The sequence below is a fragment of the Molossus molossus genome, unplaced genomic scaffold (genome assembly GCF_014108415.1).
Source record: "Molossus molossus isolate mMolMol1 unplaced genomic scaffold, mMolMol1.p scaffold_m16_p_2, whole genome shotgun sequence".
Lineage (NCBI taxonomy): Eukaryota > Metazoa > Chordata > Mammalia > Chiroptera > Molossidae > Molossus > Molossus molossus.
Window position 1 is genome coordinate 17,903,461 of NW_023425355.1, and position 12,044 is coordinate 17,915,504.

Here is a 12,044-nt window from a genome sequence, read left to right on the forward strand (position 1 = left end):
CCTAAATTTAAATGAAAGATAAAAAACAAAATTTCAAAACCCAATTTTATTTTCTGGTATTTTATTTATTCATTTTATGGTTACTGACACCACCCTTTGACCACCCTGGTTAAAGCCACCAATTGCATTTAACTTGGAAGTCGGTATCTTTTGCCCCACCCTTCCACATTTACAATGATTTCTCCTAAAAGCAGCCGAAATGATCTGCTAGACATCTGTGAGATGCTTCTGTGGCAGAGTCAATAGAAAAGGCATCAGTAACACATTTTTAAAAGGCAAGGTTTATCTGGCAGGTGTGGCTCAGTGGTTGAGCATTGACCCATGCACCAAGAGGTTGCTGTTCAATTCCCTGTCAGGGCACATGCCCAGGTTGTGGGCCTGATCCCCAGTGATGGGTGTGCAGGAGGCAGTCAGTCAATGTTCTCTCTCATTGATATCTCTCTCTCTCTCTCTCTCTCTCTCTCTCTCTCTCTCTCTCTCCCTTCCTCTTTCACTCTAAAATCAATAAAGAAAAAAAATTTTAAAAAGAAAATAATTTAAAAATTAATCAGTAAGATAATAAAAATTACTTAGAATAGTGGTTGGAATTGATGTACTCTAGTAGCCCAAGTTGGTTAATTATTTAGAAAAAATCCAAAACACATAGGATGAGTTACAGATCTCTTCATAAACTGGAAACATAACATGTGACATCTCTCCTTTGTGACACAGCCATGATCCTTAAAGATATTTCATGCCCTAATCTCAGGGACTGTGAATGTGGTAAGATATCATGCCTGTGAATGTTACCTTTACATGACAGAGGAAACTTTGCAGATATAATTGAAGCTATGAATCAGTTAACCTTATAATAGAGATCTTCCTGGATATCTTCCTGGATATCTCAATGGGAACAATGTAATCACAGGAGCCCTGAAAAGCTGGGAAAGAAGAAGAGAAATTCTGAAGAAGGGGAAGTCTAAGAGATTTGAAACAGAAATACTTAATGATGCTTTTTGTTCACTTGGATGAAGAGGCATGATCCAAGGAATGTGGGTTGCCTGTAGAAGGTGGCTCAACCCCTATCCACCAACCAGCTGAGAAGGCAAGCAAGGTACAACCCCTTGGGCAATGCAGAGATCCCACCCCTGACTTTTGTAATTCCCTTACATCAGACAACTGCCTAAACTACAGTGGAACTAGAAATCCCCCAAATACCAAGGGGCTTATCATGTATAAAAGGTGGCTGGAATCTGGACTCAGGGCTCAGCCTGAGCCAGCACTGTAATCCTCTGAGTGCATGCAGTCTGTCTCTTCCCGCCGACCGAATTTCTGCTACAACACAGCAAGGAAACAGGAATCCCAATCCTACAACTGCACAAAACTAAGTTCTGCCACAAACCTGAATAAACATAGAAGCAGTTTTTTCCAGAGTCTGCCACTATGGAAGAGCACAGGTTGGCAGACGGCTTGGCTTTGGCATTGTGGGACCCTAGGCAGAGAACTCAGTCAGGCTCCCAGGACTTCTGACGTACATAACTGTGGGCTAATAAATGAGCCACTAAATTTGCTTTAACTTGTTATTCGGCAATAGAAAACTAAGACAATGGTCTGCCACAACCCTCCTTTCCCTTCTCTCACATAATCTATAGTACAGCCACTTAAAATTCCTTGGTTAAAAATACCAGTTTCTCTTTATTTTTCTCATTTCCCTTCCTGGGATTCAGCATATAATATTAGTACTGTCTGAAATATATGTTCCCTGTTTTTTTCTTACCTTTTTCTTCATAGCACAGCACAGATGTTTTCCTCTCAGAAAGACCAATGGAAACTATTATAATTACATGGGACCTGAAAAGCCCTATCAAACAGGATCTCACTAACTTGGTAAAGTGATGGAACTTTATGTGGGCACAGCTTAGAAAACAGGTTGAGTCTTAAAAAGGAAAAGAACAAATACAAGAAATGAATTAAATTTTTTTTTTGCTTTTAGAGAAAGAGGAAGGGAGAAAGAGAGAGAAACATCAATGAGAGAGAACATCGACTGGCCGCCTCCTGCATGCCCCCCACTGGGGATCGAGCCCACAACCAGGGCATGTGTCCTGACCAGGAATCAAACTGGCAACCTCTTGGTGCATGGGTCGGCACTCAACCAGTGAGCACCACCGTCCAGGCATAAGAAAGAAATTGATAGTATTATAAAATACTACAGTCTACCCTATCTCAGTTAATGACCCCAACATCCATACAATGATTTGAGCCAGAAATCTGAATTTTTCTCTTGGCATTACCCTGTCCCTCACTTTTTACCAAACATAACCAAGCACAAATCAATACCTTCCAAAATTTTTTTTTTCTTTATTGATTTCTAAAGAGAGAAGAAGAGAGAGGGAGAGATAGAAACAACAATGAGAGAGAACATCGATTGCTGCCTCTTGCATGCCCCTCACTGGGGATCGGGCCCACAACCTGGGCATATGCCCTGACCAGGAATCGAACCGGAGACCTCTTGGTGCATGGGTCGATGTTAAACCACTGAGCCACACTGGCAGGGCTCTTCCAAAATTCTTGAATTCATCCACTTCTCCCAGTTCTCACTATCATCACCTTAGACCCAGTATCATTTTTCACTTGAATTATTTAACAATAACCTCCAACTGGCTTTCTCAGCCTATCTATATATTTATTTAAATTATTTTTTAAAAATCCTTATTATTTGATGATTTGCTCATGGCGGCTATTCTGACAGGTGTGAGGTGATGCCTCATTGATGTTTTAATTTGCAGCTCTCTGATGATTAGTGATGTTGAGCATTTCTTCATGTATCTCTTAGCCATTTGTCTTGTTTAGAAAGGTGTTTATTTAGGTCCTCTGCCCATTTTTTTATTGAGTTCTTTGTCTTCCTTTTGTTGAGCTGTATGAACACTCTATATTTTGGAAATTAACCCCTTATCTGATGTATTGTTGGCAAATCTGCTCTCCCATATAGTGGGTTGTCTTTCCATTTTGGTGGTTGGTTCTTTTGCTGTGCAGAAGCCTTGAATTTTATGTAGTCCCATGTGTTCATTTTCTCCTTGGTTTCTGTTGCCTTAGGTGATGTATCAGTGAAAATTCTGCTGCGTATAATGTCTGAAATTTTGTTGCCTACATTTTCTTCTGGGATTTTTGTGGATTCACAAGTCACATTTAAGTCTTTTATCCATTTTGAGTTTATTCTTGTGTATGATGTAAGCTGATGGTCTAGCATCAAAAAACAAGTGTTGGTGAGGTTGTGGAGAAAAGGGGACTCTAGTACACTGCTAGTGGAATGCAGACTGGTGCAGCCACTATGAAAAACACTATGGTGTTACCTCAAAAAATTAAAAATTGAACTTCTGTTTGACCCAGTGATCCCGCTTCTAGGAATATACCCTAAGAAGCCTGAAACACCAATCAGAAAGAATATATGTACCCCCATGTTCACAGCAGCACTATTTACCATAGCTAAGATTTGGAAACAGCCCAAGTGTCCATCAGTAGACGCATGGATAAAAAAGCAGTGGTACATATACACAATGGAGTACTACGCAGCTGTAAGAAAGAAAGACCTCTTGTCTTTGAGATGGCATGGAGGGACCTGGAGAGTATTATCCTAAGCGAAACAAGCCAAGCAGAGAAAGACAAACATCACATGATCTTGATTATTTGTGGAATATAATGAACATAACAGTCTGAGGAACGGGGTAGTCCCAGAGACGTCGAAGTGGGGTACAGACTGACAATCCCCAGAAGAGGGTTTGGGGGGGAGAGATAAATCATAGAACTTACTTGCATGTATGCATGAACAATGGACATAGACAACAAAGCTGGGGACAGGGCGGGAAGGGTGGGGGAGGGGGTATCAGTGGGGGAAAAAGGAGAAATGTCTGTAACAAAAATAAATTAATTAAATTTTATAAAATAAATAAAATAAATAAAATCCTTATTGTTGAAAGTATTACAGATGTCCCCCCTTTTCTCCCCATTGACCCCTTCCTCCCTGCTCCTAACCCCCTCCTGCCTTCCCCAACCTAATATCTGTGTCCATCGGTTGTGCATACATACATATAAGTTCTTTGGTTTTTCTCTTCCCACCTCCCCCAACCCCCTTCCCTCTGAGGTTTGCCAATCTTTCCCTTTGAGACTACATGGAGGGATCTGGATAATATTATTCTGAGCGAAATAAGCCAGTCAGAGAAAGACAAGTATCACATGATTTCACTTATTTGTGAAATCTAATGAACAAAATAAATTGAAGATCCAAATAGATCCAGAGATGTGGAAGTAGGGAACAGACTGACAAACCTCAGCCTCTTCTCTTCCCCTCCTCCTCATTTTCTGCCTGAAGCACAGACAATGGTTCTTCCCAAAGTGAGAATTTGATCGACTAAAACCAAGTCATGTTTAAAACTCTTCACTGTTTTTTCATCCTTTGCAGTAGCAAGTAAAAACCTTATAGCTTTTCAAATAAATTACTTCCAGTTTTCCTTCTCCAAATCTTGGCTAGATGCCTTCCTGTGCTCTTTCAAAGCATATTGTATACATCACTCAATATTGTAATTGTAGCTACCTGTTCACTTGTTCTTCCCTTTCCCTCCTCTTCCTTATATCATCACCTTCCAACTGTAGATTCCTTTCAGAATATATCTCCAGCATCTAAAAATATGTGTAATACATCATACATTTTCTTTAGACACATTAAGAATGAATGAATACAACCATAATATAATAACAACAATCGTCTTTCTTTAGCTTACAACAAATCTTGAGAAATAGGTAAAGAGCTGTTATTCCTTCTTTATGGACCAAATAATCTCTTACAAGAATCTTGGGCATCTCAGTTTCTCTGAGAAAATTTAATGCAGAGTACACGTTTAAAGTGACTTTCCTAGTTGGCATTAATCCATAGGCACATTACAACGAGGAAACAACATTAAAATATAAATAAAAGGAAAACCAATTTCAATCTGAGCAACACATACAAAAACAGCATACTGCCTTAATTTTGCAGAACAAAGTCTTAACCTTTGGCAACTCACTTAACCTTTTCAGGTCTAAATTACTGATCCCTAAATTAGGGACAAAGTGTTTAAATTTACATAAGTGTTGAGAGACTTAAATTGTTTTCAAGTATAGCACTTGAATAATAGTCAGTACTTAAGCAAAATATTACCATAATTGTTATTAATACACGATAACTGCAACTGAGAGAAATAAAGCATACAAAAAAAAAAAGACTTTAAATTGCTATTTTTTAAAGTAGTTACCAAAAGGAAATCACAACTGGAATTCAAAGCAAAAAGACTTCAGAGAAAAGAACAAGTCTTCAGAATTTTATATCTCATAGGTTAAAAGTGTGTGTAAATTTGAAACCCCAGTGTAGATATATACACATGTAGGACAGCAAGCATTTCTGTGGTCCTCGGCAGCAAAAAGGAGAGATGAAAAGTAATATTCTGAATGAATTTAATTTGCGCAGAAATGTCTTTCTGGTCCCAATTTTATTTAACAGCCACACCCAGGAGGAAAACCAGCTCTTAAAGGAATCTTTGCAATAAATGTCTTCTGGTTATAATTTTAAAAATCATGCTTACTGTAGAAAAAGTTTAAAACTATAAACAACTAAAAGAAAAATATATGCCAGAGCCCTACTACAAAGAAATAACAACTTCAACCATTTTGATATGTAAACATAGAGATTGTGTGTAAGGGTGTGTATGTGTATAATACATATATATTGTGTATTTGGATTCTAAATATTAAATTCTGCACATTTTAGTATGATTATATATTTCTCAAAACAATTTAAATCTCTGCATACTCTTCTATCTCATTCTTACACCTTAATTTATTGTAGTTACAGAAACAGAAACTGAGAGCCCTAATTTTACAGTGTCCAATTCCAGGAACAGCTCTTGTCTAAAAATGTTTTTGAACTAACAATACTTGTGAGCATTTACACTCCTTTTTATACATTCCCAGACCCTTAGAAGAGAAACACATTTTTTTTTTTTAATTTCTGCAAGTTTAGCATAATCAGAACCATAGGTGACCTTCTACAAGTTCATTTTGGCCATATCTTATGGTTTTTCTAAATATCTCAAATAATGCTCAAATGAAACCAAATTAACTTCATAGTCCATATATATATGATATAACTATCCATGCTTGTTCCATAGTGAACTTTGGGTCCCATATCAACCCAAACGTGCTCTTCCATTCCACGGCATTCAAAACCAAAACCAAAGCTCCTATATTACTCACTTTCATAAGCCATTTTAGTAAAGGTGCCTCAGGAAGCTGATGATACCGATTTACGAAAAAAAAATTCCTTTATACTATAACCCTTATTTTCAGTAGTTTCCTAGTTTTGTTCTCCCTCCACATTGCCTAACATCTTGGTGGCCAGAGAGCTTATAGGTATTTTCTGTTGTCGCTGCATAGTTTTATCCCGCTCAGGAGGCAATTTTAAGGTTAGAAGCTTGAAGCTCAGACTCACTGAAATCTGAGTTTGTCATTGCATCAATGTCCACCCTAGGATTTTTTTTTTTTACATTGAGTTTAGTTATCCCAAATAAGAGTAATCAAAGAATTTAATATTTTGCTTTTTATACATTTGTTTGCACTTTTTTAAAAAATATTTTTTCTTTATTGATTTTTTTAGAGAGAGAAGAAGGGAGAGGGAGAGAGAGAAACATCGATAAGTGAGAACATCTATTGGCCGCCTCCTGCATGCCCCCCACTGGGGATCGGGCCCACAACCTGGGCATGTGCCCTGACCGGGAATCGAACTGGTGACCTATCGGTGCATGGGTCGATGCTCAACCACTGAGCCACACCGGTCGGGCCGTATGCACTTTCTTATAGTGAACCAACTCCCTGGAAGTTGGCTCCATCTCTAAATTCCATTAGTAACTTGTACCTTTCCTCACTGATTGCAGCAGAGCTGCTGCTCCATTCAGTGGCCATCGATAAATGAAATGTTCCTCATCCCCTGTGCCTTTTCACCCTTCTCTTCTCAAACCACATGTTTTTGTGACCCAGGACCACTCTACCAAATACCACTTCTCTGTTTACCAATTCTGATGTGTGTTTTGGAGTGTTTGCCCACACATCCAAGCAATGCTCTAATACCCATTGGGTATCATACAGTTCAACTCAATTTGGACACTATACTGGAATAGCATCAGATTTTGCAATTTAAAAGCTTAGTCTTTTAAGACAGTCCTCACCTTCATGTGTCAGTTACAAGTTCAATTTGTTACTTGCTCTTTTGACCAAATGACTATAAATCAAAAGTTCCCATGACCCTTCCTTGGGTTCAATAAATTTGTTAGAGTGGCTCAGAGGAATTTCCATGGGATTTGGGAGCTCTGTGCTGGGACCCAGATGAAGACTATATATATATATATATTTCTTCATAGTGTTGTTTATGTCCAGCATTGTTTTGTATTCTTTTTTTTTTCATCCTTTTTTTGCATGTCCTATCTGTTCTTGCATACTATCTACTTCATCGATTACAGTCCTTAGCATATTAATCATAGTTGTTTTAAATTTCTGGTCTTATCATTCCAACATCCCTGCCATATCTTCTGGTACTGATGCCTCTTCTGTTTTATCAAATTGTGTTTTTTAACTTTAGGTATGTGTGTATACACACACACACACACACACACATATACATATTTTTTTCTTAATAGCAAGATGTGATGTGCTAGGTAAAAACAACTGCTATAAATAGGCATTTAGAAATAGGATGGTGAGGTGGCAGGGGAGGGGAATCATTCTACGGACCTATGATTAGGTCTCAGTCTTTTAGTGAGCATGTACCTCTGAACCATATACTTCACAAATATTTACCAGGCTTTTATCTCCCCATATAGGTGAAAATGATGGCTAAAGTGGCCTGAGTTAGGGTATTTCCCTTCCCTCAGATCTGTTTGGCTCTTACCATACCTCAGCAGATGAGGACCTGGTTAACTAGTTTCCCTTGAGGGTAGGCTTTGTTAAGAAGAACAGAGTGATTTAGCATATTTCATAATGGTTCCTTTTCCCCTCCCCCCACCAGAAGTCTGAGGACTTTTTCTTTACTAATATTTACAATTGGAAAGTAAAAGTGTTAGTAACATTTTATTTTTATTTATTTATTCTCTTTATTGATTTTAGAGAGAAAGGAAGGGAGAGGTAAAGAGATAGAAACATCAATGAGAAAGAGCACTGACTGGCCACCTCCTGCATGCCCCCCACTGGGGATCGGGCCCACAAACTGGACATGTGTCCTGACCGGGAATCGAACCAGCAACCTCTTGGTGCATGGGTCGATGCTCAACCACTGAGCCACACTGGCCGGGAAAGGGTTAGTAACATTTTAAAATATAAAGGTAAAAGCTTGCAAAAGGCAGAAACTTTGAAAAATGCATTACTTGCATGACCTTTGCTCAGCCTTTTGTTGAGTGAGGATTATCAGATTATCCACAAGACAATGAATAACCCAGCAGATACAGGAGGAGATACCAGACCAGTCCAACTGCAAAGTGGACAATGGGCCAAGCAGAGTATGTCAGCAGGAACTGCTGGAAGCTAGAAGCACAGTGTATAACCTACACCCCAACTGTGATTCGAGGCTGACCCCTTTTCGGGCTCAGCCCACCTGCACCCAGGCACATGCAATAAAATTGTCTTCCTTTACATTGGCCTTGCGTTGTGGATGTGATCTTCCGCCAGCTCAGACCTTTTAGAAAGAACCTGTTAAAGCTGCTGGAGATGAAACTCAGAATATTGTGGAGGCCCTCTAGGACTGATTTCCTTGGTGTTTTTAACTCTCAAACTTGTACACACTCAGCCTCTAACAACTGATCAATTACAGTTCAGGTTTCTGTTCCCTGGAAGTAGTTCCAGCCGAGGTTTCCACTAATCAGTCTAGGCTCTGGTAAGCCATGTCTTCCTGTCTTTGCCTGTCAGTCTCCAATCTTGGAGGCAGTGGTTTGCCCTGTGTCCTCACTTACCTTAAAGATGCAAGAAGAGTTGTTAATTTTTTCAGTCTGTTTAGCTTTGTTACTTGTTGTTAGGTCAGACTGGTGACTTCCAAACTCCTTACATGCAGAACAAAACACCAACTGGTCCAAGCCAGACTACTTGTATTCACAAAAATAATCCTGGGCATTATTTCCTTTACTTATAAGGCCCCCCTGTCCCTTGACTCTTCACCTGTTAGTTCTAACAAAATCAATCACCTTATATATTCTCTGCCTCATCTAACTCTGGATCTTGGCTTTGTTTTGAATCCAGCAAACTCTGGGAAGAACAAATCTACATGGATTTTGTAATTTGAGTGGCACAATCTCACAATGCCTTGTCTTATATGTGCAACACTCATTTGTTGCTTTCCTATACAGAATTTTCTTATGAACCCTGAGCATAAGATATCTAAGTACTGCTTATTGTCCAAAGGTTCAGGGGGAAAATGCACCATAGGGTGAATCTTTGGTCACTGGGAAACAGAAACTGAAAGATGTATTCTTCCCCCTTCATCCTCAGAAAGATTGTCCTTATATGCAATAGATCAGTTGGCCCCTCAGAAGATGGTCCTGGAAGATTGATTGATATGTGGTGTTCTGCTCCATAGCACACGCTTATATTAATGCTTCCTCCTTCCCAAGTCATTCTCTGTCCTTTCACTCCTACTTACCTGATATTGAACTTCCTAAGAAAATAGTGACACCTGTGTTCTTGCCTCAGGTTTGTTTCTTTGGGAACTCAATGTAAGATAATATTCTCATTTGATCTTTAAAGTAACCCCTGAAGCCCGGCCAGTGTGGCTCAGTGGATTGAGCATCTTCCCATGGACTGAGAGGTCTGGGTTGGATTCCATCAAGGTCAGGGCACATGCCTGTGTTGCAGGCTCGATCCCCAGTAGGGAGAGTGCAGGAGGCAGCCAATCAGATTGATGTGTCTCTCACATAAATGTTGCTATCTCTCTCTCCCTTCCTTTCTCTCTAAAAAAAATTGATAAAAAAAAACCCCAAACAATATAAAATAACCCTGTGAAGTAAGTTAGATATTATTTTTCCTATATAATGCATACTCAAGCTATAATTTAAAATGTGCAATTGTCTTGTCCAAGGCATTCAAGTATTAGAACTAGGTCTACTGACTACAACTACACTGCTATTTCTACTATGTATTTTCAAGACCCAGTTTAAATATTCTGGATCCTTCAGTCAGAAGTAATGACTTTCTTTTCTCTAGGACATACTGGATTGTATTTTTTTCTGTTTTTTAATCCTCATCTGAGAACATTTTTGCATTCATCTTCAGACAGAGTGAGAGGGAGAGAGGGAGGAAGAGAGAGAGAGAAACATCAACGTGAGAGAGACACATCGACTGGCTGCCACCCATATGACTCCAACCGGGGCCGGGGACAAACTGCAATTGAGGTACGTGCCCTCAGTGTGAACCGAACTCAGGACTCTCTAGTTTGCAGGCTAACACTCTAACCATTGAGCAAACCGGCCCAGGCAGATTGTATTTTTCTAAAGGTGTTTTGGCATTTCAAATTGCATTTGTTGGCAAGACTTCCATTTCCACTCTATGGTTAACTGAGCAAAATCTCTTTACCCCTTATAATGTTTAGCATTGTAGCTACTAAATAATTCTTTTACATTAATTAATATGTTAGTGTTGAGGAAGTGAAAGAAATGAATGAATGGATGTGTGAAATGTATCGATATTCTCTATTCCAAATGTATGCACAATTATAATTTTCCACTACATTTTCTAAAACAGATGACCTCTAATAGTCATGTCCCAATTATACAAATATAATCAAACTTATGAACAATCCTAATTGACAATATGATTAGAAGTTCTAATCAAACTGAGTGTTTTAATTCACTCAGAATTTAACAGAAAAAAATTATACATGCCCTCTAAAATTTCCAAGGTTATAATACAGTTTTTCTTCTGAGCATTTGTCTTAAGCGAGTTATAGTAACAAGCTTTTTCTACAAATATCTCCACTGTCACACTATCACAACCAAAATTATGGAAATAGCCTAAATATCAAACAATAGACAAAGTGAACTAATCAATGAACAAACCAGTCAATTTAGTATTATTCAATTATCACAATTATTTTGATAGAAGGTAATAACTTGAAAAATATCAGGCAGGATTAAAATGTGTATACCTAAAGATCACAATTATGTAAAATAAAAATGTAAACAAACAAATCAGGAACAATAAAAAATGCCCACACATATAAAAAATACTGGTAGAAAAGACACTAAAATTCCAGAATTACATTTTCCTGTGGGGTAGTATTGCTGGTGTTTTTTGTTTGTTCGTTTTTGTTTTCGTTTGGTTTTCATCTTAATTTCTGTATTTCTCCAATTTTCACTAATAAATATGTATTACTTCTATAATTAATAAAAGCAAGAAACTTTACTTAAAATGTAAAATGTGTGAGAGGTCACTCTTTTTCCTAAGTACATTCCAATGAACATAACTTAACCTTCTTTAAAATAATCAAGGATCTCTTCAGGCCTCCAGGCCATAGTTCTAAGCATAAATTCTCATTACTGGGATTACAGATCAAGCTGAAGTGAAAGACTGGGTCCAATGTGCATGACCCCAGGGTATATATTCATATTCAACAGGAGCGTTGGACTTTTCAATAACTTAAATATATATGTGTATACATATACCAATGACCTAATCATTGGGTTGAGTCTCTCACAATTCAAATTTTAAAATTCAAAAGTTTATTAAATAGTTAGTTGTTGTTTTGCTTGTATTTAACACCAACATATAATCTTTGTAAGTTACAATACAGATATTTGTTTAGCTATGACAGCAGAAAATGTTAACCTATTTTTATTATAATTTTTCTAAATCTTGAATCCTTATTATTCAGATGGTTCTTTCTTCTTCCTTCCTTTCTTCTTTTTCTTTCTCTTTTCTTCCTTTTTACTGTCTTTTTTTCTTTCTTCCAGTGGATGAAAAGAGATATGTATTTACTTCCTCTGTAAGTTATTTGTTTGCTTTAA